This window comes from Asparagus officinalis, chromosome 7, assembly GCF_001876935.1.
Source record: "Asparagus officinalis chromosome 7, Aspof.V1, whole genome shotgun sequence".
Classification (NCBI taxonomy): Eukaryota; Viridiplantae; Streptophyta; class Magnoliopsida; order Asparagales; family Asparagaceae; genus Asparagus; species Asparagus officinalis.
Genome location: NC_033800.1, coordinates 70172466 through 70188799, shown reverse-complemented (window position 1 = coordinate 70188799; position 16334 = coordinate 70172466).

The window sequence follows — 16334 nt, the reverse complement described above, 5'->3', positions numbered from 1 at the left end:
GAAGTTACTTTTTTGTTCAAGAATATCAACACATAGAAAAGTAAATGATAAACAAATTTCCTTAACGTTTCCTTTTTTTAACTACAGTATGGGGAGATTGAAGAACATAGTAAAGGTTTTGGGGGTATCACATTGTTAAACTTACGTCAATTGTCAAAATACAGCATATCAAAAATAAATTAATGGCTGAAATTTTGGGGTAGTGAGGTGCAAATAAGTTAACTTTTAGGATTGTCGATTGTGAGTTGCTAAAGTCAGATGCTTTCTGTGTAGATGGCTACTTTGGCTACTTATTTTGGACTTGGACAGCAAAGGCACAGGTGACACTCTCTAGCTCTTCCTATATTTTGTGTTCCTTTTAAGAATTTTAGGTATGATTTTTGATATGGAAATCGATTGTTTACAGGAGCTTAAATTTCAGTTCCTGCTTACGCTCAGAATGATGAGGAATAAGGTGAAGAAGGAGAAGAAGAGGGCCTGAGTAAATATATAGGGAAGGAGTTGAAGAAGCTTCTGCAATTTCATAGCCATTGTAAATAATTTATGTAAAAGTTTGTAAACAATTTATGTATCTCTCTACTATTTTGGTGATGTAAAAGTTTGTAAACAATTTATGTATCTCTCTACTATTTTGGTGAATGTATTATTTGAATATAATGAAATTTGATATTGGAATATAATTAATGTATCTCTCTACTATTTTGGTGAATGTATTATTTGAATATAATGAAATTTGATATTGGAATATAATTAAATTGTGTTGGATATGAATATAATTTATTGTTCAATATTGTGTACGTGCACTCAAAGTAGATTCTGCAACAAAAAAACTACTGTAGCATAGCATCCTAGACGAAAATTCCGTCTAGGATGCTCAAATTCCGTCTAGGATAGCTTATTTTTTAAAAAAAAAATTTAAAAAATATCCTTCCATCTAGGATGAGTATCTTAGATGAAAATTTCCATCTAGAATACTCATCCTAGACGGAAATTTTTTCCGGCTAGGATGAAATATTCTAGACGGAATTTCCGTCTAGAATATTTCGTCTAGGATGTATTCTAGACGGTTTTAAATTCCGTCTAGAATATTTCGTCTAGGATGCATTCTAGACGGAATTTCCGTCTAGAATACTATATCATAGATGGAAACTTCCTAGACGTGTATTCTAGACGGAATTCCGTCTAGAATACACATCCTAGACGGAATTCTGAGTATCCTAGATGGAATTTTCCGTCTAGGATACCTTATTTTTTACTTGTGATAATAAATTTATTAGCTTTGTAGAGCATACATCTTTCAATCTTTTACTTACACTCAAAACTAATCTAATACAAATATTAAACTCATCTTGTCAATATGTTTCCCAAACACCTTTTGACTCAAAGGTTTAGTCAATATGTTTAGCACATTATCGATAGAAGCAACTTTGGTAATGTCTATGTCTCTTGACAATTTCCCTTACCAAGTAATACTTTCTTTCAACGTGTTTTGATCTATAATGAGAATCTCTAGCTTATGCAATTGCTCCACTATTATCACAATGCAAAGTGATGGGAGATTCAATTGTAGAACAACACCTAAATCTTACATGAATTTTTTCAGTACGGCCTACTTCTTTTGGTGCTTCACAAGTTACAATATATTCTGTTGTAGTTGCAAAATCAGTTATAGTTTCTTGCTTACAACTACTTCAACTAATAGCTCTATTATTTAATAGAAAGACAAATCCTAATGTAGATTTTCTATTGTTAGGATCCGACTAAAACTTAGAATCAGTGCGTCCTTCAACTTTTAAAGAATCACCAAACACCAAACCATAATATTTTTTTTAGTTAAGATATTTAAAAATATGCTTAGTTGTTCAATGTTATTTTCCAAGATTGGACTAATATCTACCAACTCTACTTACTTATTGAGTAATATCTAGCATAATACACAACACTGCATGCATAAGACTACCCGTAGCAGAAGCATATGAGCATTGCTTCATTCTTTCCAACTCCTTATTTACATGAAGTGACATTTTCTAATAAAAACCGACTCCATTCCAAAAGAAATAAGCCTCTTCTTCGAGTCTTGCAAAGTAAAATTGGCCACTACCTCATCAATATAAGTAGATTGGGATAATGATATTAACATGTTAGCCATATCTCTATAAAGTTAAATTCTCAAATTATATGATGCTTCACATGAATCTTTCAAAGAGAATTTGTTAGACAACCATAATTCAATAGTTGATAACAATTTGACATCATTCAAATTGTTTAGTAGCATTTGATAAAAGTCAATTTTTTAGTTAGAAGTATTTGATTATATCATTCATAAAGAATTTGTTAGATAATCATATGATTTGTATTCTTTTAAAGACTTTTGGAGCTTATTTGTAAATTTTGAATATTTAGCAGTAGTTTCATATTGTTAAAAATGCTAATCGAAGATTTTAGGTTTTCAATATGTTTATATATAGTATATTATATCATAATAAAATATATATATATATATATTATATATAATATAAGAGAGAAGAGAGAGAGAGAGGAGAAGAGAGAAATATGGAACCTTGGTACCAAGTTCCTTTCATTGAACTAGTAGTAGTGACAACAATCTAGCCCGCTACATCATGCCTCGGAGATGGAGCTCTTTTTTAAAAATAGGTGAATTGTAATTGAGGCTTCCTCTCCGAGGGATGATGTAATGTCTTGATTTAGCCACCTCAACACAAGTTCAATGCTGGAGAAACTTGGGCTACGCAAGAAGGTTCTCCATATCTCATATATTAATATATATATATATATATAATATATATATATAATATATTATATATAATATATATATATAATATATATAGTATAGTATATATTTATAGTATATGAGAAATATGGAGAAACTGGGCATCCAAGTTTCTCCGGATTAAATCTTGGTAGTGAGGGGCCAACATCGCCCAGCCCTACATTCACACCTTGACAGAAGAGCGCTCAATCACTATCATCCTAACTGTTAAAATAAGAGCTCCATTTTCAAGGTGTGATGTAGGGGGGTGATTGGCCAACCTCAAGCAAGTCAATGCAAGAAGTTGGTATCAAGTTTCTCGCATATTTCTCTCTCTCTCTCTCTCTAAATATATATATATATATATATATAATATATAATATATATATAATATATATATAATATATATATATATATATATAGTATAATATAATATAATATATATATAATATATAATTATAATTATTATATATATAGTAATATAGTATAGTGATATATATAATAGGTTAAAGAGTATATGATAGTATATTAATGAAGAAAAATGGGTATGCGTGCTACCAAGCAAAAAAAAGTTTTTGCTGTTGTGAGGTGGCATTATCCCCTCCACTCATATTAAAAATGTTACATATCCCGATGCACTCGCTCACCCATATGATTGTGCATCCCTATATTGCAATGAGTAGGAGGGGATTGTGCCACCTCATACCAAGCATAATTTGCTGCTTGGTACCAAGCAGACTCATATTATCCTCTCTCTCTCTCTCTCTCTCTCTTCCTCTCTTCTCTCACATCTCTCTCTCTCTCTATTATATATATACGTATATATATAATATATATATATATATATATATATATATAACGATATAATATGCTTTTTTTAGGTTGATAGACGACAACGAAAACTTTAGATTTTTAACTATCTATAAATTTTTAATTTTTGGAGTGTTTTATGTAATTACATATTGTTCATGGAACTGTTCGAAAATTTCTGATTTTTTAAGTTGTATTTTCATAATTCGAATATGTTTTTTTTATCTTTTTTAGCTTAACAAGAGGGGCTCGTAATTTTTCAACTTTCAGGGTATTATTTATTTTCAAGTTGTTTAAGGGATTTTTCAAAATTTTCATGTTTTGGTGTATTTTTCGTAATTTCGGAATTTTAGGTGAGGAGGTTGTTAGTAATTTTTAAATTTTAGGGTTATTCTTGTAATTTCATATTGTTCAGGAGGATGTCCAAAAACTTCATATTTTTAGGTTTTTTAACTTTCAAATTTTTAACTTTTATGTTTTCAAAGGAGGTTCTGATATTTGTAATTTTGAGAATTTTCAAATGATGATTTTTAGGATTGTTTGTAATTTTTTAAGTTTTAAGAATTTTTTTGAAAATTTTCATCTCTAAAGGGTTGTTTGTAATTTTCTAATTTACGGGTGCATTGTATGATTTTTATACTTTTAAGAATATTTTTTATAACTTTTATATTTTTGTGAGCTTGTTAAAGATATGCTATTTAGGATAAGATTACAAGTAATGTGTTATAGATCTATTTAAAAGATTCTAATAATTTGGATAGGATCATAATATGATATTTAAAATGGTCAAGGACAATATTATCCAGGAAAAGTTTTTCCTAAACTCTCACCTTTAAAGGAAGTATGATCAGATAGATAAAATAACATTATTGACAAATGTGCTACATTCCCAACTTAAATGAGCTAAAATTCAAATGAGGTGCCGATATTTTTAAATTATGGGAGGTAAATTGTAAATCTAGGAGGTTTGGAATGTAATTTTTGATAAACTTAGGGTTGCAATTGCCTCCCTAAGATTACATGTGTGCGAGTAGACAATAATATGCTCAATCTCATTTCTAAAGAATAGAGTGCTACTACATGGACCTCAATATAGGGGACCCCGCATGGGATAGGTGAGGTGTCACTTCCTTGTCCCGTGATGCACTGTTCATGAACACTGCATCACGAAACAGGAAGACGACACCTCACATGTCCCACTCAAGGTCTCCTATTTTGGGGTCCCTAAGACATTTTTGTAAAGAATAAGAGGAGAGGAGATCTCTGTTTTAATATCAGAGGTTTTATTCCGAGGACATGTGGGATATGGGCCCACCACGCTTCCACTACGCCATTCTAATTCTATTTTTACTATCAGAGCCAAGACAACCAGTGGCTTAGGGCATCTCCAACCCAGAACCAAAATGGTGCAAACAGTGCCTTTTTTGGCACTGTTCCTTCTCCAACACTGCCCCATTTCCAGCGTCATTTTGGTGCATTTGAACAATGCTGCATCAAATATAGAGTCGCACTGTTCATCGCTTCATTACTGTTCATGCTTTATTTAAATTTATAAAACAATCCCAATAATATTTAAATTTTATAATTTTACTCCAATTGTATAATTTGGACAAAATAAATTATTTTTTAATTATAAAAATAATGTTAAAATTTAAAAGACATTATTATTAATTATAATATTAAAATCTAGACATTATAATTAAAAGTAGATAAAAAGGAATATGTGAAAAAAATAAAATTTGATATGTGAGGTTAATTTTTGAAATAGTTAAAAATATAGAGAATAAAAAATAATAATATAAAAGTAGATAAAAAGGAATATACTGAGAATATTCTTTTTTGGTGTAAAAAATGATGCAGTGGGTTGGATATGAATTACTGTTAGATAAGATTTTTACACCACTTTGGTGCAAACTTTACACTATTTTGGTGCAATGGGTTGGAGATGGTCTTACAGGCTCACCACACTTCAATTTAACCATTTTGATTTTGTTATTAATAGTTTGGACCATGAGTAAGTTATTCTGTTTTTACTATCGGAACGCGGCCAACCAGTAGATTATGGGCCCACCACGCTCCCGTTGAACCATTCTGATTTTACTATTAATAGTTTGGACCACGAGAAAGTTTTTTGAAGGAAAAAAAAAGTATTAGAAGCTTTCCTCTTTGCGTTAAAATATCAGAGCCGAGCTTCGATCATGGGGCCCATAGGTTTTGGGCCCACCACACTTCTGTCGCGCCATTTTGATTTGAGAACTTCACAGCTACCTTGAATCTGAACTAAAGTTTGCTGAAGGCGATCAATGGCAGTTGCGGTGAACATTGGGCGGAAAATGAAAAAAAAAGGGGGCGGAAAACACAAAAAAATATAAAAAATGTGGTTAAAGGAAGCTTGCTCTCCATTCAACTATCAGAGCCAAGTTTCGATCATAGAACCTGTGGGTTATAGGCCCACCACGCTTCCAATGCACCACTCTAGTTTGGTGCTTTACAACAAATTTGTGCGTCGCACTTTGTTCAACGGAATCACTTTGAACCACAAATTGAATCTCTCGTTGTCGGACTTCACACTTGTCGTTGAACCAGATTTCAGTAAGTACATTATATTTGTATGAGATTATTAAAACACACGGCAAAGCAACATCTTAATCCACGGTTAAGCCTTTGATTCAGTGATAAAAAATTAAATTATGAAAATTTTTGTAAGTTAACAAATTTCCCCACCTTTATCATCACCGTCTTAACTTAATTAGTCAAGCTAAAAGGTTACTTTTTCGCTTTAGGCTCCAAGAAATTCAAAGTATTATTCTAATTAGTCATTGTTATATGACTATTTTATACATCATACGTGCTTAAGCTTTTTAGCAATGTCGTATCGTGTCTAATTATGTGACTAATTAATATATTTATAACTCAGTTTGCTATCGGTCGTATACCGAGTATCGTGTCTAATTATGTGACTAATTAATATATTTATAACTGAGTTTGCTATCGGTCATATACCGAGTCAGAGCGCCGGCGTCTTTAGCCCAAGGTTTACTCTCTTATAATATTGATAATTAGGATGAGAAAAATCTAGTGACTTGACAATGTTTGAATCCAATTTTATTTTCCTGTGATTTGGTAAGGAAACTTTATTATTTTATTCATATTACTAAAGAGTAAAAGTTTATTATGAATTGATAATTGCTCATAGTGCTATTAATAACTTGAGGGCCACGACAAGCTATAAGCGGTCAAATTTGAATAAGTTCGTGGCCTTATATTTTTGTTATTTTAAAATGCGAAGCACATAGAAATTTTTTTATCACGTGAGTTCATCTGCTGCACGTGCTCATACAGGGGACCAAATGTCAAACGGAGAACTAGGTGTTGCGCGCAGCGGAAATTTCGGCAGCACTTCGGCAGCACAACAAGAGAGTCAGATCGCAATAAGAATTCCCGTCTCACAAAGGAAACAAGAATCTGAAGCGAATATCTCAACAAAGTGAGATATCGGCTCTTCCTCTCATCAGTTCTAGGACTGCCTGTCGAGGGATCCTAAAAAGCTATTACAAATCACACAAAAGCAGTACAACCAATTTTTACGTGGTTCGGTAATTTGCCTACGTCCACGGGGCAAGGAGGAGGGAGATCTACTAATAGAGGGAGAGAATACAACTAGAGTTTACAATCACTCAATCTAAACCCTCACACAATCTCTCAAATCCCTCACACAATTATCTCTCACAAAAGGATGCAAAAACCTAACTTTTCCTCTGTCTTTGCACTCCTACAGACGCCACAAAACTCCGTGCTCACCCTCAACTTCGCACGCCACCTGCAGCTTTTTCTTTTGCTTCTGTTTCGCAGCCACACAAAAAACCAAGTTCCTTTGCCTTTTTCCCAGCCGCAAAACACACTAGCAAATCAACCTCCTGCTCATGAAAACCTAATAAACAATTGTTTATATAGGCAGCAGTTGCGGTTCGTGGGCTCCGTTTCTTTTTTTTTCACGCGGAAATCGGTTCACGCGGTTTTCACCTCAGTCACAATTTGCTCACGTGTGGTCCCCACTGGTCCCCACACATTCACGTTCACAATTCTCCATCTCGGTAAAGTTTTCTCAAAACTGAGCCGACACCAAAGCAACCAAATGTCCCACTTGTTGTGATCAGTATGAACTCAATCCACAACAAGTCGAGAACCCGAATGAGAGTCCAAACAATCTCACCCCATCAACTAATCCAAACCGACTGCATCTGAAAGACTGCCTACGTATCCTCTTGCCCAAGGAATCAAGCCGCCCGTAGTTCATCCAAATGGCCGTCAACGGCCTCAACAATCATGAATATGCAATAAGTTTCTACAATGATCAAACTTGTTGCTCGGAACCACCTTAGTGAGCATATCCGCCGGATTATCCTTTGTGTGGACTTTCACAATTTTCACATCGCCATCTTCAAGAACATCTCGAACGAAGTGATAGCGAACGTCAATGTGCTTCGTCCTCGCATGAAAAACCTAATTCTTCGCCAAATAGATAGCACTCATGCTATCACAATGAATAGTGACGGACTTCTGCGATATACCAAGTTCCTCCAAAAGTCCTCGAAGCCAAATAGCCTCCTTTACAGCCTCCGTAATTGCCATATACTCTGCCTCCGTCGTAGACAAAGCCACAGTCGACTGTAAGGTGCATCTCCAACACACCGGCGCACGGGTCAAAGTAAACACATACCCCGTCATAGACCGGCACTTATCTAAATCCCCGGCATAATCCGAATCAACATATCCAATGCATAGCTGCTCACCTGAAGTGTCCCGCTCATAAACTAAACAAACATTGAGCGTACCTCGAATGTACCTCAAAATCCATTTCACGGCGTCCCAATGACCCACTCCTGGATCATGCATGTATCTCGAAACCATGCTTACCGCCTGTGACAAATCTGGTCTCGTACATACCATTGCATACATCAAGCTCCCAACCGCGCTCGCATATGGAGTCTTCGACATTAACTCACGATCTTCAACTGACTTCGGTGAAAGACCAGCTGAAAGCTTCAAATGGGCTCCCAATGGTACACTAACTGGCTTCGTATCCATGCTAACATGGAATCGCTGTAGAACCTTCTTCAAATAAGCCACCTGTGTCAAACAAATTCTGCCCTTCTTCTTGTCTCTGCCGATCTCCATCCCTAGAATGCGCTTCGCCTCACCCAAGTCCTTCATCTCAAACTCATTTGAAAGCTGAACTTTCAACTCATCTATAGCCGACCTGGAAATAGAGGCAACCAACATGTCATCGACATAGAGCAACAAATAAATGTACGCACCTCCTTTCAACTTGCGAAAATATACGCAAGGATCAAACTGGCTCCGAGTGTACGAATGAACAATCATAAAACCATCGAATCGCCTATACCACTGTCGAGGAGACTGTTTCAAACCGTATAGCGATTTCTTCAATCTGCAAACTAATTTTTCCTTCCCTGCAGCTCGGAATCCCAATGGCTGAGTCATATATATTTCTTCATCAAGATCACCATGAAGAAATGCTGTCTTCACATCCAACTGATCTAACTCCAATCCATACTGTGCCACCAAAGCTAGCAAAATCCGAATCGAAGAATGCTTCACCACCGGAGAGAAAACCTCATTATAGTCAATACCTTCCTCCTGTGCATAGCCCTTCGCAACCAACCTAGCCTTGAATCTCAACGGAGTGCCTTCAATGCCCTCCTTCTTCGTGTATACCCACTTGCAACCAATTGCCTTCCGCCCCTTTGGAAGCTCAACAAGCTCCCATGTATCGTTCTTATGAAGAGATTCCATCTCCTCCTGCATAGCCACCTGCCACGAATCAGCCTCCGAACTCTGCTCGGCCTCTCTGAATGTAGTAGGCACTAACTCATCGATACTCTCCACCGGAAGTGCATACGCAACTGTGTCGGCATACCGTGCTGGCATCTGTATGTTTCTCCTCTGTCTCCGAACCGCAATAGGATCTTGAACCTGAGCCGTCGGTTCCTGATCCTGCACATTTGTACTCGTATCCTCCGTGTCACCGTCATGCTCGCCTGGCGTCACCTCAGTCGGCACCTGCATGGATACTGTACCATCTGGACAATGTGGAGCTGCATCGATCTCCACCACCTGCAATATCTCCTCTGTCGGGTTGCTCTCCACCTGATGAGAGCTGGGAAGCTTCAAGATAGAAGCCTCATCGAATGTGACATCCCTACTCAGCACAATCTTCTTATCCACTGGATCCCAAAGCTTGTATCCCTTGACACCACGCTTGAATCCTACAAATATGGCCTTCCTAGCTCGAGGTTCCAACTTATCAGTTCTAACATGATAATATGCAGGGCACCCGAATACCTTGAGCTGGTCATAGTCATGTGCTGGCTTTCTCGACCACATCTCCATAGGGGTTTTCCCCTCAATCGCAGATGAATGCAGCCTATTAATGAGGTGGCTCGCATATGTAAGTGCCTCAGCCCAAAAGATCTTATCTAAATCACTCTGCGACAATAAGCATTAGATCTTCTCCAGTAAAGACCGATTTAATCTCTCTGCCACCCCATTCTGCTGCGGTGTATGACTAACCGTGAAGTACCGCTCTATGCCCTCGTCTCGACATAGCTGCTGAAAGGGGTCAGAAGTATACTCACCACCGTTGTCGGATCGTAACGTCTTGATCTTTCTCCCAGTTTGTAGTTCTAATTTCTTTTTCCACTTCACAAACAAATCTAGGACTTCACTCTTCTTCGTCATGGTGTACACCCAACAACGCCTAGAATAGTCATCTACAAAAGTAACGAACCAATGTCTACCACCAAGTGATGCAGTCTTGGTGGGACCCCAAACGTTTGTGTGCATGTAGTCCAGGATGCCCCTCGTCTGATGAATGGCAGTCCCGAACTTCACCTTCGTCTTCTTACCAAGAACACAGTGCTCACAGAACTCAATCTTCCCACTCTTGGCTCCCTTCAATAGCCCCTGCTTGCACAATGCCTGCAGTGACTTTTTACCTGTGTGCCCCAATCTATAGTGCCAAAGTCTGCTCATGTCCGCTTCTGAAATAGCCGAAGCAACCTGGCTAATCTCGGTGCTTCCCTTCAGATAATACAAATTCCGACTGCGGACTCCCTTTATCACCACCAATGATCCCTTAGTAACCTTCGCTACATCGTTTTCGAAAGTCACCTTAAATCCCTTTGCCGCCAAAGCTCCAACTGAGATAAGATTTTTCTTCAGTTAAGGAACAAATCTCACCTCCTTCAACTCACAGACTACTCCATCGTGCATCCTAATCCGTATGGTACCTATCCCACAAACGCCACATGATTGATCATTTCCTATGACAACAACGCCCCCGTCGACTTTCTCAAAAGATGCAAACCAGTCTCGCCTAGGGGTCACATAAAAAGTAGCACCGGAATCAAGCTTCCAATCTGATGCATCCACATGGTTTACCTCCGAAGTAATCAGTAGAGAAAAGCACGAATCATCGGAATCATCACCTTTCGTAATATTCACCTCATTGGTCTTCGGGCCCTTTTTCTTGCCATTCTCTTTCTCCTTGAGTTTCGGGCAGTCTCTCTTCCAATGTCCCTACTCCTTGCAAAATGCACATTGGTTCTTTGCTAATTGGTGGCGGCTTCTTGACTTTGACCTTCCTCTATTACCACCTTTCGGATATGGGCTTCTACCTCTCGTCGACAAGGCCTCGCCTGAAGTGCTAGCATGGGAAGTCTCCTTGTCCTTCCTCCTCAAATCGTAATTGGTCAATGCGTTAGTCACTTCACTATAGCTGATAGAAGATCTCCCGTTCAACAAAGTGAGCACGAAGGTATCATACTCCTCATCCGGTAAGGAGCCCAACAAAATAATCGCCTTGTACTCATCCGATATCTTCTCATCAACATTCGCCAAGTCGCCTCATCATATTTAGGTGGCCTCTCGTGGACCATGATGGTCTCTTCCAAATTCTGAGCATTGAGCGCATCCTGTACGTCGTTCATCCACAAACCAAAGTTGATTTTGCCGTCATATTTCACCACACTAATCTTAGTGTTCTGAAAACCAACTTGTATTGTACTCGCCATCGATTTGCTGCTTTCACCTACTTCTCTCATTGCAAACTAACTCCAAATTGCAAAGAAAGATTCAAACTTTGAAAGGAATAAGAAATTACCCAACTGAACCAAGGATTGGATTCCAAATAGAACTCCTAACCACACGAGGAAAGCAAGATCTCCAACGGTAACTTCAAATCCTATCTCCACCGAAGCCTAGAACTCCAAGAACCAAGCTTCCAACTGAATCTTCCTCCACCAAAACACCCTAGATCTGAAATTTGGGCTCTGATACCACTTGTTGTGCGCAACAGAAATTTCGGCAGCACTTCGGCAGTACAACAAGAGAGTCAGATCGCAATAAGAATTCCCATCTCACAAAGGAAATAAGAATCTGAAGCGAATATCTCAACAAAGTGAGATATCGGCTCTTCCTCTCATCAGTTCTAGGACTGACCTGTCGAGGGATCCTAAAAAGCTATTATAAATCATACAAAAGCAGTACAACCAATTTTTACGTGGTTCGGCAATTTGCCTACGTCCACGGGGCAAGGAGGGGGGAGATCTACTAATAGAGGGAGAGAATACAACTAGGGTTTACAATCACTCAATCTAAACCCTCACACAATCTCTCAAATCCCTCACACAATTATCTCTCACAAAAGGATGCAAAAACCCAACTTTTCCTCTGTCTTTGCACTCCTACAGCCGCCACAAAACTCCGTGCTCACCCTCAACTTCGCACGCCGCTTGTAGCTTTTTCTTTTGCTTCTGTTCCGTAGCCACACAAAAAACCAAGTTCCTTTGCCTTTTTCCTAGCCGCAAAACACACCAGCAAATCAACCTCCTGCTCACGAAAACCTAATAAACAATTGTTTATATAGGCAGCAGTTGCGGTTCGTGGGCTCCGTTTCTTTTCTTTTTTTTTTCCACGTGGAAATCGGTTCACGCGGTTTTCACCTCAGTCACAATTTGCTCACGTGTGGTCCCCACTGGTCCCCACACATTCACGTTCACACTAGGCATATAAGCAACTGAGATTTCCACGCGCCTTCTATGTTTCTTAAATTTTGAAGTTGACATTTCGTCCAAATGAGACCAAAAACTCTGCTCAGTGTGCAAATAAAATGCTCTCAAGTCATTAGAAACTCCATTTGATATATAAATAAAATGTTACAACTAATTTGCTCAAATTCTGTGGTATGCCATTAACGACCGAATATTCCCTCACTAAACCTTTTACGACTCGCCTGTAAATTGCACTCCCTTTGACTTTGAATCCGGCCTGCTCAAGCTGAGATTCAGTGCGGTAAATCTAAATATTTTCTATTGTCAATTACGTACAATGATGCAGAACGTGTGCGGATGTGTTAATGGAGAAGTTTAACCGGCAGAAGTGTTGTGAGCAGCGGAACTTAAATCACACGAACAAGAACGGGGTAGATCACAACTAAACACAAGCACAAATCACAATCACAGTAAGAAAACGAATTTTACGTGGTTCGGCAAGTTACCTACGTCCACGGGGCAGGGGGATTCTTACTATTAGAGATGAAGAGAATACAAAATAGGATTACAAAAACACTCAAAACTCTAAAACAAAGCTCTCTAAATCTCTCATCAATGTCTTATAATTGGATACAACAATCCTCTCTCAAAGACTGCTCAAAACGTTCTTGTTTAACCCTAATTAGTTAGGATTAGGAATATATACCAACTCAAAATGAAACGGGGCAGAAAACAGATTCTGGCCCAAACCCGCTACGCGGTCGACCTCCGAGCCCATCTCGCGGTCGATCGCCAAAAGTCCAGAGACCAAATCACCTATAGGATTTAGGCATTGTCGACCGCAGAACCCATCGCGGCCCCCCGCCAAAAGTCCAGAGACTTTTGCCTATTGCGTGAATGTTTGCGGACGACCGCCGCGTCACCCGTGGTCGATCGCCAGTCACCCAAATCCTATTCTTCGTCTTTTCCTGTGGTCTTCGTCATTGTGTTCACCATTTCTACAACTCTCCACCTCGGTGAAGTTTCTTCCAAAAACTGAGTCGACATCAACTCATCCAAATGCCCCACTTGTTGCGTTCAGGACGAAGTGGAAACAACCCATGACAACATACTCAATCCACAATAAGTCGGGAACCCAAAAGAGAGCTCAAACAATCTCCCCTATCGAAATCAACAAATCCAACTGGCTACATCGAAAAGACTGCCTATGTCTTGCCCAAGGAATCAAGCCAAATGTAGTTCACCCATATGGCCTACAAAGGCCCTCAACATTGAGGAATGTTCAATAGCGTCAAACAATGACCAAATTTCACTCCTAAAACAACTTTGGTCAACATATCTACAGGGTTGTCCTTCGTATGGATCTTCTCCAATAAGACGTCTCCGTCATCCAAAACATCATGAACAAAATAGAATCTGACATTAATATGCTTCGTGCATGCATGATAAACCTGTTTCTTCGCCAAATAGATAGTCGACATGCTATCAAAATATACCCAAAGTGTCTCCTGTGCAATTCCCAAGTCCTCCAACAATCCATGCAATCACAAAGCCTCCTTAAATCAACGTCATATACTTCGTATCTGTAGTAGAGAGAGCCACTATAGACTGAAGTGTATATCTCCAACATACTAGTGCTCCTGCCAATATAAACACATAATCTGATATAGACTGGCGCTTGTCAAGATCCCCACATAATCTGAATTCACGTAGCCAATACAATCATGTTCATTCTTCTTATCTTTCTGAAAAATCAAACCAACATCCACGGTGCCTTTACCATATTGTAAAATCCACTTCACGGCCTCTCAATAACCTTCAGGGGGTCGTGCATGTACCTCGATATCATGCTCACTACTTATGACAAATCTGTCCTCGTACACACCATCGCATACATCAAGCTACCCACCGTACTAACATATGGAACGTTCGACATGTAATCTCTGTGCTCAACTAAAATAGGTGATATCAAAGCTAAAAGCTTGAAGTGGGGAGCCAATGGAATGCAAACTGTTTTTACATTGCCATCAAAGCTGAATTTTTTCAACATCTTTTGCAAGTAGCTTTTTTGTGTAAGCTTCAATCTACCCTTCACCTTATCTCTTTCGATCTCCATACCCAATATCTTCTTAGATTCTTCAAGATCATTCATCTCAAACTCGGATGACAGCTCCTCTTTCAACTTTTGAATAGCCGAAGAATTCCTGGAAGCAATAAGCATATCATCAATATATAATAGCAAATATATGTACTCACCATCGTGTAGCTTATGCATGTAAACATATGGGTCATATAGGCTCCTTGTGTACCCCTGGCCAATCATGAAGCTGTCGAATCTCTTGTACCATTATCGTAGTGATTGCTTCAAACCATAAAAAACTTCTTCAGCTTGCACATAAAATTTTCCTTTTCTGCAACCTTGAATCCTAAGGATTGTGTCATGTAGATCTCTTCATTTAAATCTCCGTGTAGAAAGGCTATCTTAATATCCATCTAGACCAAATCCAAATCCACCTGTGTCACCAATGCCAATAAAATCTGAATCGACGAATGCTTCACAACGGGTGAAAATACCTCGTTGTAGTCAACGCCCTCAAGTTGTACATATCCCTTGGCAACCAATCTGGCTTTGTACCTAATGTCCCTAATAGAAGATCCCTCTTTCTTCGCATATACCCACTTGCAACCAACAGCTCTCTTACCCTTAGGTAGTTTTATAAGTTTCCAAGTGTCCTTCTTCTGAAGAGACCGCATCTCCTCCTCCATAGCTTCCCTCCACCTGATCGAATCAGAGCTAGACTCTACCTCCCTGAATGTAGAAAGAACCATATCATCAACGACCTTCGCTGATAATGCATATGCAATCATGACATCATTATATCTAGCTGGCCGACGAATCACCCTTCTAGGTCTATTTGCTGTAATGGATTCCTGAACATGACCCTCCTCATGAGTCTCACCATCCATTATATCCTCTATATGCCCAGCTGTCATCCCATCTCCTCCCAGTGTCACTTCTGTAGGAGCCTCAATGGATATAATGCTATCTGGAGTGGCTAGTATCACATCATCCTCCACTTGCTATGATATCTCTTGAATCTGGTCTTCCTCCACCTGCTGAGGAACTTGAGGCCTCATCATGTACGCTTCATCAAATATGAAATCTCTGCTAATGACTATCTTCTTGTCCTGTGGATCCTATAACTTGAAGCCTTTGACACCTTCTCTAAATGCCACAAAGACTGCTTTCCTCGTTCTCGGATTTAATTTACCATCATTGATATGATAATAAGCAGGACACCCAAATATCCAAAGTGACTCATAGTTACTAACCACTAAACCAGACCAACGCTACATAGGAGTCTTCCCCTGTATCGTAGCGTACGACAACTTGTTCATGAGATGGCTCGCATAAACAAACACCTCGGCTCAAAAGGATCTAGGTAATCCATTCTGTATCATCATACATCGTACCTTCTCTAGCAAGATACGGTTCAATCTCTCAGCCATCCCGTTCTATTATGGTGTCTCTCGAACTGTGAAGTGTCGCCTAATGCCATGATCCAAGAAAATCTACATAAATGGATCACTCTTGTACTCTGCACTATTATTTGAACGAAGAATCTTTACCTTTCTACCTGTCTGCAGCTCCATTTTTTTCTTCCACTCCACAAAAATAT